Source organism: Thamnophis elegans, chromosome Z (genome assembly GCF_009769535.1).
Source record: "Thamnophis elegans isolate rThaEle1 chromosome Z, rThaEle1.pri, whole genome shotgun sequence".
NCBI lineage: Eukaryota > Metazoa > Chordata > Lepidosauria > Squamata > Colubridae > Thamnophis > Thamnophis elegans.
In genome coordinates, this window is record NC_045558.1 from 112,150,830 (window position 1) to 112,162,977 (window position 12,148).

The 12,148-nt window shown below is 38.7% G+C and overlaps 1 pseudogene; it reads right to left on the minus strand.

Annotated features, from left to right (window-relative positions):
• Window positions 1-1,665: 1,665 nt before the first annotated feature.
• On the minus strand, window positions 1,666-2,580 carry LOC116520972 (annotated as a pseudogene).
• Window positions 2,581-12,148: the final 9,568 nt, after the last annotated feature.

Consider the following 12,148-nt stretch of genomic DNA (forward strand, 5'->3'; position numbering starts at 1 on the left):
AGAAGCAGAAATTACAATGATGCAATGTAGAGCAATGGAATTTGCTTTGAGAATAAGAGGTCTCAAAAGGAATAATCAAGAAAATCTGAAGGAGATTCTTGCAAAAGCCTTTGGCCAATTAATTGGTCAACCGAGAGCTGAGTATGACTGGCAAATGGACAAAATATACCATGTTAATTCATGGATTGCCAGACATAAACAATTACTCAGAGATATTGTAGTCTATTTTGCTACTAGGAATACAAGGAACCTGATACTACAAGAGTCCTATAAAACCAAGTTTAAGATTGCAGGTCAGGAGGTCATAGGTTTGAAAGAAATTCCAAAATTGACAAAGGAACAAGACAGGGTTGTCTCCGTATCTCCATTATTGTTTACCCTGGAGTTATTGTTGAATAAAATACAGGGGTCAGATGATTTACAGGGAATTAAGATTAGGCATTATGAATATAGATTATGAGCATTTGCGGACGACTTGGTTGTAACTCTAACCCAACCAGGGAAATCAACTATGGCTTTAATGAACATGATTAATCAATATGGTGAAGTATCTGGGTTTAAAATAAATCTAGGGGAAAAAAGATGATAGTTAAAAATATGAACACAAATCAAAGAGAAGAATTAGAAAGAATAACAGGATGTGAGATAGTAAAAAAAAGGTTAAATATTTAGGAGTTTATATTACAACTTCAAATGGGAAATTATATAAGTATAATTACAAACCATTATGGCATAGAATACAGGTAGAGATGAAGAAATGGGAAAAATTACAACTGTCTTTGTTGGGAAGGATAGCAGCAGTAAAAATGAATGTTTTGACTAAGTTTTTATTTCTTTTTCAAATGATACCAATACTCAAAAAAGATGCAAATTTGGAAGAATGGCAGAAGGGTATTAATAAATTTGTCTAGGCAGGGAAGAAACCGAGAATAAAAATTGAAATAATGCAAGATGTACTTGAGGGAGGAGGTTTGAAAATTCCAAACTTAAAATTATATTATGAAGCAGTAGCTTTATCAATAATTAGTGACTGGATCAACTCCTTGTTACAATTTTGTATTTAACCTTTATCTTGCTCATGATTTACAAACCATGCTTAAACGATTAACCCCTTCTACCATTAGAAGCATAGACTTAAAACTTGCTTAGCTTATGTATATATTGGTGACCATCAGATTTACAGTGCAATTATTTTTACATAACTCGTACAAACTCTTTAAGGGTTTTTTGGGCATTTTATATCTTAAATGCACTTATGTCAATTAATTAATAGTAATTTGGGATTATAAATATGGTTAAAAAACCATAAAATAAAAAATACCAAAAATTTTTAAAAAATGATAAATTTGAAGACAATTTTGCATGTTGTGGCAAATCATGACGTCTAGGAGCTTTTTCATTTTTTTATTTGTTTTCAGCATACCAAAATACATGGAAATTACATAAAAATAATCAAACAGCTTTTTAGTCACAGACCTATATAATTAGTTATGCAGAATATTTACTGAGTGACTTTTTGAGTTCTACCATTTTTCAGGAATAAAAGAAGTGTCTTCCTTTCTAACTTTTCTTATCCTTCTCTGAATAAAGAGTAAGTCAGGTGAATGGAGAACAGAATACAAATAATGTTAAGAGTAAAAATAAAAATAATGTTAAAAGAATTCATTAAAACCTCCAAAGTTGAGAAAGGACACATTTGATATTCTTGTTTCTCATGCTATAGATGATTGGATTGAACAGCGGTGGAAGCAGGGCATAGAGAACAGTTAATCCAATATCTAAAAGAGATAGAGTGTTAGAGGAAGGTCTCAGATAGGCAATGCATCCACTTAAGAGAAACATAAACACTACTGTAAGATGGGGAATACAAGTGGATAAGGCTTTTTGCCTTCCTTTTTCAGAAGGGATTCTTAACACTGTCTTGAATATCACTCCATAAGATACAACTATAAAAGTAAAACAACTTAGTCCAGCAATGATACAGGCCACAAGAATTCCAAACTCAAGTAGATTTATGCTAGAGCATGATAGTTTAAGCAACTGTGGAATATCACAGAAGAATTTGTTGACCACATTTGAACAAAAATGGATGGAAAAAGTGCCACTGGTATGCAACATTCCACAAAGAATACCTGTAACCTACACTAGAAGAATTATTTCAGCACAGTGTTTCCAATTCATCACCATCTCATAGTGCAATGGATTGCAAATGGCAACATACCGATCATATGCCATAACTGTCAGGAGGGATAAATCAGAAGCTTCAAAGCATAAAAAGAGAAATACCTGAGCAGCACAACCAAAGTAAGAGATTTGTCGAGTGTTCATGAGAGAATTTATCATGGATTTGGGGACAATGACTGATACAATAGCCATGTCCTGTAGAGCTAAATTCGTAAGAAAGAAATACATGGGGCTGTGCAGTCGATTGTCAAAAGCAACTGCAGAGATGATCAGAAGATTTGTTGTTACAGTTGCCAGATATAACACAAAGAACAAGAAGAAATGCAAAAGCTGCAGATGCCGATTATTTGAGAATTCCAGAAGCAAAAAATAAGGCACTGTAGTTTGGTTCTCCATCTTTTATTTATGACAAGGCTGGCATTACTGCAAGGAAAGAAAGGAGGAAATTCAATTAGGTAAAATTTTGGAGGTGGCATTTTAATATGTGGTGAGAATAGAAAACATTAAGAAACATAAAACATGATTGCAATGAACAGAGGTTCTGAAAACAGGGATATAGGATGGGGATAGCAGAGTACAATGTTTCCCATTTTTACCCATCTGCACTTCATGACCAATCATCAACCTCACATTTTTCTACTTTCCTCTTTTCAGCTGTGTTATCCCAGGTAGCGATCAAAATCATTGGCTGGAAGTACAACAAAGTTGTTTTAGGTCTATTTTCATCAATGGAAGATTACTCTGAATAATCTGACCCATCATAATGTGTCTCCACTCCTACAGGATTGCGATAGTGTTGGAAAATTGGAGAAATCCAATGTATGATGCTTTGTGCTTCTGGGAGAAAGTGAGTATAAATCTACACAAGAAATATAAAAATGATTTGCTATATCTCTTACTTGGAAATCTCGAGAACACACATTTCCTTTTTGTATAATCTCTCTTTGTGTGTTAAAAAAGTGATGCCAATGCTTTTATCTCACTTTCCTTACCAGATATTAGGCTAAAATAATAGCACAAAAAGCTTTTAAACTAACAGTAAATATAAGTTTATTAAACATGTATTTAATAGCATAGTATTAAGTAGAAAATGATAGGACTTAAGGTACAAATTAACTGCTGTTTTGATATCCACTTAGTGATAAGCACACAATTATATCACTGTTAAATACATTTAATCAAAGGAGCTCAAATATCAGCAGAATAAATTAATAAATCCCCTTGTCGAACAATCAGAAGCTAATGAAAACTCAGTTTGAAAAGGCAGTATCCCATCCAATATAAACCATACAGATTTATAGTAGGGTTTAGACAGAAAATGAGACACAACCTATTGCACCTTTTTACTCTGATATCTCACCATTTTTAACAATGTCGAAATCCATGTTACTATATGTTCAACAATAATACTTAACTTGTTTAAAAACACAGAAATAAAAACACATTTTACTATGCATTTCTTTTTTTCATATACAGATAGATGATGAGATGATTTTGCCAATGCTAATGCATCCATTTGGATCAGTTCATGCATGAAGATTTGCTCCAAATTTCTGCAAATTATAACTGCTTTTTATTCTTCATAATTATCATGTGGAAAAGGTTAGGGTAGGGTTAGTTATAACAATAACAATAGTTATTCAAATCCATTTTCAACAATGAAAGAATATAGGAAATATTTGTTATAATCACAATCCCTTAAATGAAAGTTCAGTTTAAAAGAAGGAGTCTCTCTTTCAATAGATATCTATATTCCCTCTACGAGACTTTCAATACAAAATGATGCAACCCAGTCAAAATATCATACACTACCTATTATGGCTCTGAAATACACAACCTATTATGGTTCTGAAATCCTGTATATATCTATATTTTAAAAAATGTGAACCTAAGTTTTCAATGATTGAAAAATGTTTAAAAAGAAACAATAAAAAAGACATTTAGAAATATTACCATCCATTTCTTTTATCCATATCCATGGAAATTGTGAAATGACTTTTACATGATCATTTTCCTATTAGTAAACGGTTTACCTATTCAATTTTATTTCAAATCATTTACACATATGAAGATGTGATATATATTTTTTGCAAATTATAGAGTAAAAGGTAACATTAATAGAAAAATAGATATCTCTCCAGATTGGAGTCTGATTCATAAAAACTTAGAATTATGTATAAGGCTCCTATTTTTACCAAATAATATTAAAAATTGTCTTTCCTAAATAGCTTTTATATCAGAACACTACTGTATGCAATTATTTGATTCAATTATCTTAATTATGGAAGAGTTATAAAGCTAACCTTGCTATTACACACAAAAAATATTGAAATACTGTAAATACCAATTTGCTCCTTTTCTGTTCAACTTTCAATTCATGTGATTTATTTGAGCCTGTAGATTATTTATTCTATGCTTTAAAAGAGTGTTAAATATCTTACCATTAAGTCAATGCTATCCCTCTAATTTCCATGTAGTGGAACATCTACAGTATCTACAGAGATTTCTATTCCAAATGTTTATTAATAACTATTTTGTTTCCCTCAAGAGACTTGTATGCAAAACTGACTTCTGCATGCTTCTTAACATAGTTAGCAAACAAAAATAAAACTGATTTCTCTGTGCTTATTAATGTAATTGTTAATTAAGAATGCACTAGATTCCCCCGAAATGCTCCAGGACTAGTTATTATATTGCATAATTATATCTGAGCTTGTTAACAGAATTGGGGCTACAGTCATACAAGTAGAACAAATTGTGAGAGGAAAAACATGAATCAGATGAGAAGAGTTCCCTGCACTATGTTTCATTATTTCTGATTCTCTTTCACCTCCACCTTTCCTCTATTCTGCATGGTACACATGTTCATTGGGGTGGGGAGCTTGAACTAGGTAAGGGCACATCATTAATGCAAGGGTAAATTTTTTTTAACTCTTTCTGCAATTAAAAAAGGGCGAAAGCAGTATCAGGAAATCGATAGAAACGTAGTGAAATGCCAATGGTTAAACCCCAAAACCAGTGACATTTATGTGGGTATCCAAAAAGTAAGATAATTATTGCACTGTTGAATTCCAATCCATATTTCTTCGAAGAGTGCATTTGACTGCCTGATCAGACTGAAAATACATCCCTAAAACAGGTCTCATAGAATGTGATGCAATATAAGCCTACAGATTCTTAAAAAATAACTATAATTTCATAATCTATAATAAATCCACAGAATTTGGTAAAAAGCTCACTAAACAAGATACACAGCAAATAAGATTTAGGAACCAAATGTGTGTTTGTGTGTGTGTGTGTGTGTGTTTGTTTGTTTGTTTGTTTGTATATGTATACACACACACAGAGATATACATACATATACTTGAAGTATGTGCATCTTTAATTTTAGGTAGAAATATTTTTGTTAGTAAATTGTTTTTTTTTTTTTTGCATGTTTATTTTTTATTTTTTATTACATAGACAACAATGGGAAAAGGAGAAGAAAAAAAAGGGGGGGAACCCCATCATCACATACAATATGTCATTTGATCACAGGTGCATCCCTACTACGTTTATACATCCCATATCTCTCTGTTGTATATTTAATAAACACCACAATAAGCTAGGGGTTTTTTTAAAAAAAAAAACGGGGGGGAAGGAGGGGGAAGCCTAAGGTGACCAGACGTCCCGCTTTTGGTGGGACACACCTGCCTTCCAATGCATTTTCCCGCGTCCCGCCCGCCTTTTTAAAAGGCACGCTTTTTTTGGCGCTCGCAGCTCCCACCCATCAGCTGCTAGCTTGCTGGGCTGGCTCATCGTTCTGTTCTCTATCCTACCAGATGAGCCAGCCCAGCAAGCTAGCAGCTGATGGGCGGGAGCTGCGAGCGCCAAAAAAAGCGTGCTTTTAGCCTTTTACCTACTACCTACAAATTTAAGCCCAGCCTCCCGCTCACTGATTGGATTGGCCTGGACTCCAGCCAATCAGTGAGCTGGCTGGGATGGGAAATTTTCAGCACGCTTGCGCGAGTTTCCATTTCCTTTCTACAAAAGACGAAAGAGGTTGCAGCTGCGCTGACTGGTGAGTAATCTAATTCTAATCGAATTTTCCGCTCGCCGCGGCAGGAGGAGAGGGTGGGGGCAGCTGCAGCCGCCCGCGGCAGAGAAGTTCCACGTGGTGCAGGGGCTCCCGCCACCCGGCAGAAGCCCCTGAACCGCGTGCGGGCGGCTGCCCCCTCCTCCTCCCTGTCCTCCTGCGGCCGCGAGGAGTAGTCCATTCGTGCAGAAATTGCCCGCCCTGGCTGAGTGAATTGGGATCGCCTGCGGCCGCGAGGAATACTCCGTTCGTGCAGGAGTCCTCGCGGCCGCAGGCGATCCCAATTGAATTCACTCTGTGCGGGTGGCTCGGCTGCCCCCCCCTCCTCCCTCTCCTGCGGCCGCGAGGAGTAGTCCGTTTGTGCAGAAATTGCCCGCCCCGGCTGAGTGAATTGGGATCGCCTGCGGCCGCGAGGAATACTCCGTTCGTGCAGGAGTCGGGCGGCTCGGCTGCCCCCTCCTCCTCCCTCTCCTGCGGCCGCGAGGAGTAGTCCGTTCGTGCAGAGATTGCCCGCCCTGGCTGAGTGAATTGGGATCGCCTGCGGCCGCGAGGAATACTCCGTTCGTGCAGGAGTTGGGCGGCTCGGCTGCCCCCTCCTCCTCCCTCTCCTGCGGCCGCGAGGAGTAGTCCGTTCGTGCAGAAATTGCCCGCCCTGGCTGAGTGAATTGGGATCGCCTGCGGCCGCGAGGAATACTCCGTTCGTGCAGGAGTCGGGCGGCTCGGCTGCCCCCTCCTCCTCCCTCTCCTGCGGCCGTGAGGAGTAGTCCATTCATGCAGAAATTGCCCGCCCTGGCTGAATGAATTGGGATCGCCTGCGGCCGTGAGGAATCCATTTGTGCAGGGGTCCTCGCGGCCGCAGGCGATCCCAATTAAATTCACTCTGTGCGGGCGGCAGGCGCTGCGCCCACGAGGAGCTGCCTCTTCGTGAATGGGATCGCCGCCTCCGAGAGCATGGGCGCAGCGGCTGCCGCCCGCACAGAACGTCGTGCGGGGGTCCCGCCGCCCGGCAGAAGCCCCAGGACCCAGTGCAAATTCGCTGCGCGAGGTGAAACGGCCGGCAGCAGCCTCGCTCTCCTGCTGCAGCTTCTGTTTCAGTAGGGAAGAAAACTTCCTTTCGCTTCCCGGGCTTCTGCCGCCCGGCAGAAGCCCCGGGACCCAGTCAAATTCGGGAAGCGAAAGGAAGTTTTCTTCCCTACTGAAACAGAAGCCGCAGCAGGAGAGCGAGGCTGCTGCCGGCCGTTTCACCTTGCGCAGCGAATTTGACTGGGTCCCGGGCTTGGCAGAAGCCCCGGGACCCAGTCAAATTCGCTGCGCGAGGTGAAACGGCCGGCAGCAGCCTCGCTCTCCTGCGGCCAGCGTCCGTTTCAGTCGCTTCCCTTGTCCGTCTTGATTGCTGGAAGCAGTAACAAACGGCGCGTCCGCTCCGCATCGCCCTGACAACCACCCCAGCCGGCGGCTACCGGGCCTCGCTGGAGTCAATTGCAAAACTGCGTTCAACGCTTTGAGGACCTGAGGCATCTTGGGAAATGTAGTTCCCTATCAGAAAGAATGGAGTAGCTGCGAATTTGTAACAACATAATATAACTTGGTGCTTCGCAGGTTACGAAAATCTCGTTTGATTTGCACACTGTTTTTTAAAAGTTAGATAAAGAAATTATGCTGTGAAAGCGACTAGATAGCCCCCCTCCCCTTCCTGTGTGTGAGAAAGGGAAGGAGAGGAAGGAAGGAGGGAGGGGGGAGGAAAAGAAGAAGGGAGGGGGGGAGAAGATGGAAGGAGAAAAGATGGATGGAAGGAGAAAGAATGGAAGGAGAAGGAGGAAGATGGAAGAAGAAAGGAAGAAAAAGAAGAAGGGAGGGAGAAGGAAGGAGGTAGGAAGAAAAGGGGAAGAGAGGGAAAGAGCAGAAAGACAAAGAGGATGAAGTTGATAGGCAAGAGGAAGGGGGAAGGAAGGGAAAAAAGAGGGAGAGAGGAAAGAAGAAAGGATGGAACTAGAAAGGAAAGAAGGGAAGGAGGGAGGAAAGGGGAAGACAGGGAAAGAGCAGAAAGACAGAGAAGGTGAAGGTAGATAGGCAGAAGGAAGGAAGAAGCAAGAAATAGGAAAGGAGGGAAGGAGAAAGGAACAAAAGCAAAGAGGAAGGGAGAAATGGGAAGAGCAGAAAGACAGAGAAGGTAGATAGGCAAAAGAAATGAAGCTGAAAGAATGGAAGGAGGAAGGAAGAGAAAAAAGGAAGAAGGGAGTGAGTGAGGAAAGGAGATGATGGAAGGAGAAAGGAAGGAAGAGAGGGAAAGAGCAGAAGATGGATATGTTGGCATGAAAGGGATCCGGGCACAATCTCACCTGTTCCAAGTAAAGTTGCCTTTTGCAATTGGCTACCGGTAATCCTCGACTTACGACCAGGATTGATCCCCCAATTTCTGTTGCTAAGGGAGACGTTTGTTAAATGATTTTTGCCTCATTTTGCGACCTTTTATTGCCACGTTAAGTGAATCATGGTGGTTGTTAAGTCAGGAACATGGCTGTTTAGTGACCAAAATTACAATGGCATTGAAAAAAGTGACTGATGACCATTTTTCACACTTAGCGACAATTTTCACACTTAGCGACCGTTGTGGCATCCTCATGGTTACGCGATCAAAATGTTGATGTTTGGCAACAGATTCGTATTTCTGATGATAGTTTGAAATGGTGACAGTATAAATTATTGCTGGTGTAATACTTAACAATGGTTTTTAAGGATTTCTTTTATTTATAGAATACCTTTTTTATTATTTTGGGGGGATTTTTACTTTTAAATTGTTTATAAAATGTATTTACTACAAGAAATGTTCCTTTTTGCAAATGTGATCTTTGCAAATCTTTGTGATGCAATATGTTCAAACCAGGTTTATGTGTCTCAAAGTGGCTGCTATTCTATGGGCAGGCCAGGTTGGTGCAAGGCAGCTTTGCCAGATTTGGTGTGTTTCACCCTCATTGAATTTTATATCGTATAAAGAATGGAAGGAGGAAGGAAGAGAAAAAAGGAGGAAGGGAGTGAGTGAGGAAAGAAGAGGATGGAAGGAGGGAGGAAGGAAGGAAGAGAGGGAAAGAGCAGAAGACAGATAAGGTGAAGGTAGATAAGCAAGAGGAATGAAGGAAGAAGTGAGGAGTCTCGAGGAGGGGGAAAACATTTAGTGACCAAAGTTACAATGGCATTGAAAAAAGTGACTGATGACCATTTTTCACACTTAGCGACCGTTGCGACCATTTTTCACACTTAGCGACCGTTGCAGCATCCTCATGGTCACGTGATCAAAATTTTGTTTGGCAACAGATTCGTATTTATTCTGGTTTCAGTGTCCTGGGGTGACCTTTTGACAAAAAAAGTTTTTTTAATCAAGCCCCCCCCCCCCCCCCCCCCCGGTCAAGGGTGTCCCTCTTTTCCAATCTGAAAATCTGGTCACCTTAGGGAAGCCAAAAAGGACAAAAAAGACAAAAAGGACAAAAAAGTCCAAAAAAGAAGGGGAAAAAAACCATCATCACATGCAGCATGTCGTTTGGTTACAGTTGTTTTAACATCTGCATCTTCAAATAATATTTACCGTCTCAGATATTTCATCTAATATAACTAAAGGCCTCATTTTCATTCTACAATATATATTCAGTTAACATTAGCATTATTTTCCCCCAGAAAGTATACTTCTATTCATTGTTAACCTTGCATTTCATACCTTCAAACAGAGATCTTATTCCTTCATTTTTCAACAAGGCGTCGCTGCCTATATATATACCAGTTTTCATTTGTTCCCCCATTAGAATTGCTTTATCAGCAGCGAAATATCATTATAGTAAGTTCTTAACCTTATACATTATATCACCAGACCTTATATTAATACTTCATTGTATCATTTTTAGATTATTTCACAGCATAATTATATCATCATTTACTTTTTTCAATTAAGGCACAAGTGTATCATTTTTCATTTCCAAAGTTTTTTTTTCCCCTTAGCCACCGATAAAACAAGTCCCATATCTTATAAAATTGTTCGTCCTCTTGCTCTCTAATTTCAAATGTCAATTTACTCATTTCGGCACAGTCCATTATTTTTCGGATAACTTCTTCCTCTTTTGGTATTGTTTCGTTTTTCCAGTTTTTTGCAAATACAATTCTGGCTGCTGTTAACACATTTACAATCAGATATTTTAAGTCTTTGTTGTAGGTTTCTGGTATGATTCCCAATAAAAAGACCTCTGGTTTAAAGTCTATTTGTTTGTGTGTCATTTTCTCCAACCACATGTGGATTTTAGTCCAGTATCTTTTAGCTTCAGTGCAAGTCCACCACATGTGGTAGTATGAGCCAGGTATCTGGTGACATTTCCAACACTTTTCTGATTTATTCTTGAACATTCTTGCGATTCTGGTTGGGGGTAGGTGCCACCTGTAGAACATCTTATACAAGTTTTCTCTATATGCAGTAGACATTGTCATTTTGTAATTTTGAGACCACAATTTCTGCCAATTCTCTAAATCAATCCCATACCTAAAGTTTTTTCCCCAAGCTATCATGGTTTCTTTAACTTTTTCTTCATGCAATTTAAACTCCAATAAATATCCATATAGTTTTTTAATTACTTTTTCATCAGTACCTGTTAGAATTTTGTCTAACTCAGTCATTTTGTTATAAAGACCTTTAGTTTTTCTATCTTCATTATATCTAGATTGTATCTGTACATATGAATACCAGTTCATTTCCATCCCTTCTTGCTTCAACTCTTGACTAGATTTGAGCTCACCCTCTGTATTCAATAATTCTGTATATCTAACTGTTTGTTCCTTTTTATATATTATCGGATACGAAAATGCTTCAATTGTTGATATCCAGACTGGAATTTTTAAATAATGTAATCGTTTAACCTTTTCCCAGTTTAGCAACAACGCCTCCCTTATGTAATGTCTTCTAAAATAACCATGTGATTTAGTTCCCTTATACCATAAGAAAGCATGCCATCCCAACAGCAAGTCGTGACCTTCTACATTCAATAATCTAGAGTTTTTTAATGATATCCACTCCTTAATCCACATCAGGTTTGCTGCCTGATAGTATAGCTAGTAAATTGTTGAGAGCTGATAATTGCAAATTTTATTTCTTTCCCCTGTGTACAACTTCCGCAGGAAAGCCAATTCAAATTCCATTATGCAAAATATCAAAAAACAAATTTTAGCATTTTTTATATTTCAGGATGTGTAATATTCAGAAGCATTCACAGTAAGAATACATCTAGGGACAGATTGGTAGAATGACTGCTTTATGCATCTGGCAATTCAATAGTTTCATCTGGGTTGAAAGACTCAAAGACATAATTAGAAAATTAAGGGACAAATGTACATCCCATTGGAAGATCACAGTATGTTATAGAACGTACAAGATTCTAATACTCGTCTAGTAGAAAGTTAGTAGAAAGAAAAGCTACACTTATTATTTGGCAAGGATGACCACAAGAACGGTTACATTGAAAAAAACAGTTGATCAATATTTTGATGCCACTCAATCGGTTAATACATACACTAAAGTCTTATATTTATATATGAAAGGGGTAGAAGGTAGCTTTTTATGTATGTCACAGAAGTCTTGAATATCCCAAGAGTGTTTCAGTTCCATCAGGTCTTATTGGTTCTGATCAACCTCATTTCTTCCATGTTACAATTTTGGATTTAACCTTTATCTTGCTCATGTTTTACAAACCATGCTTAAACACAACATGCCTTAACAGGATGCTTTAAAACAGTTGAAAACTATGCAGCAACAATGTCAAAAATGATCTTGACACCAAAGAAATGAGGAAAGCATTAAAAACAATCAAACTGTATCCAAGATGTTTCTCATCTGTATAAAAAGAAGAGAAAGGAAAA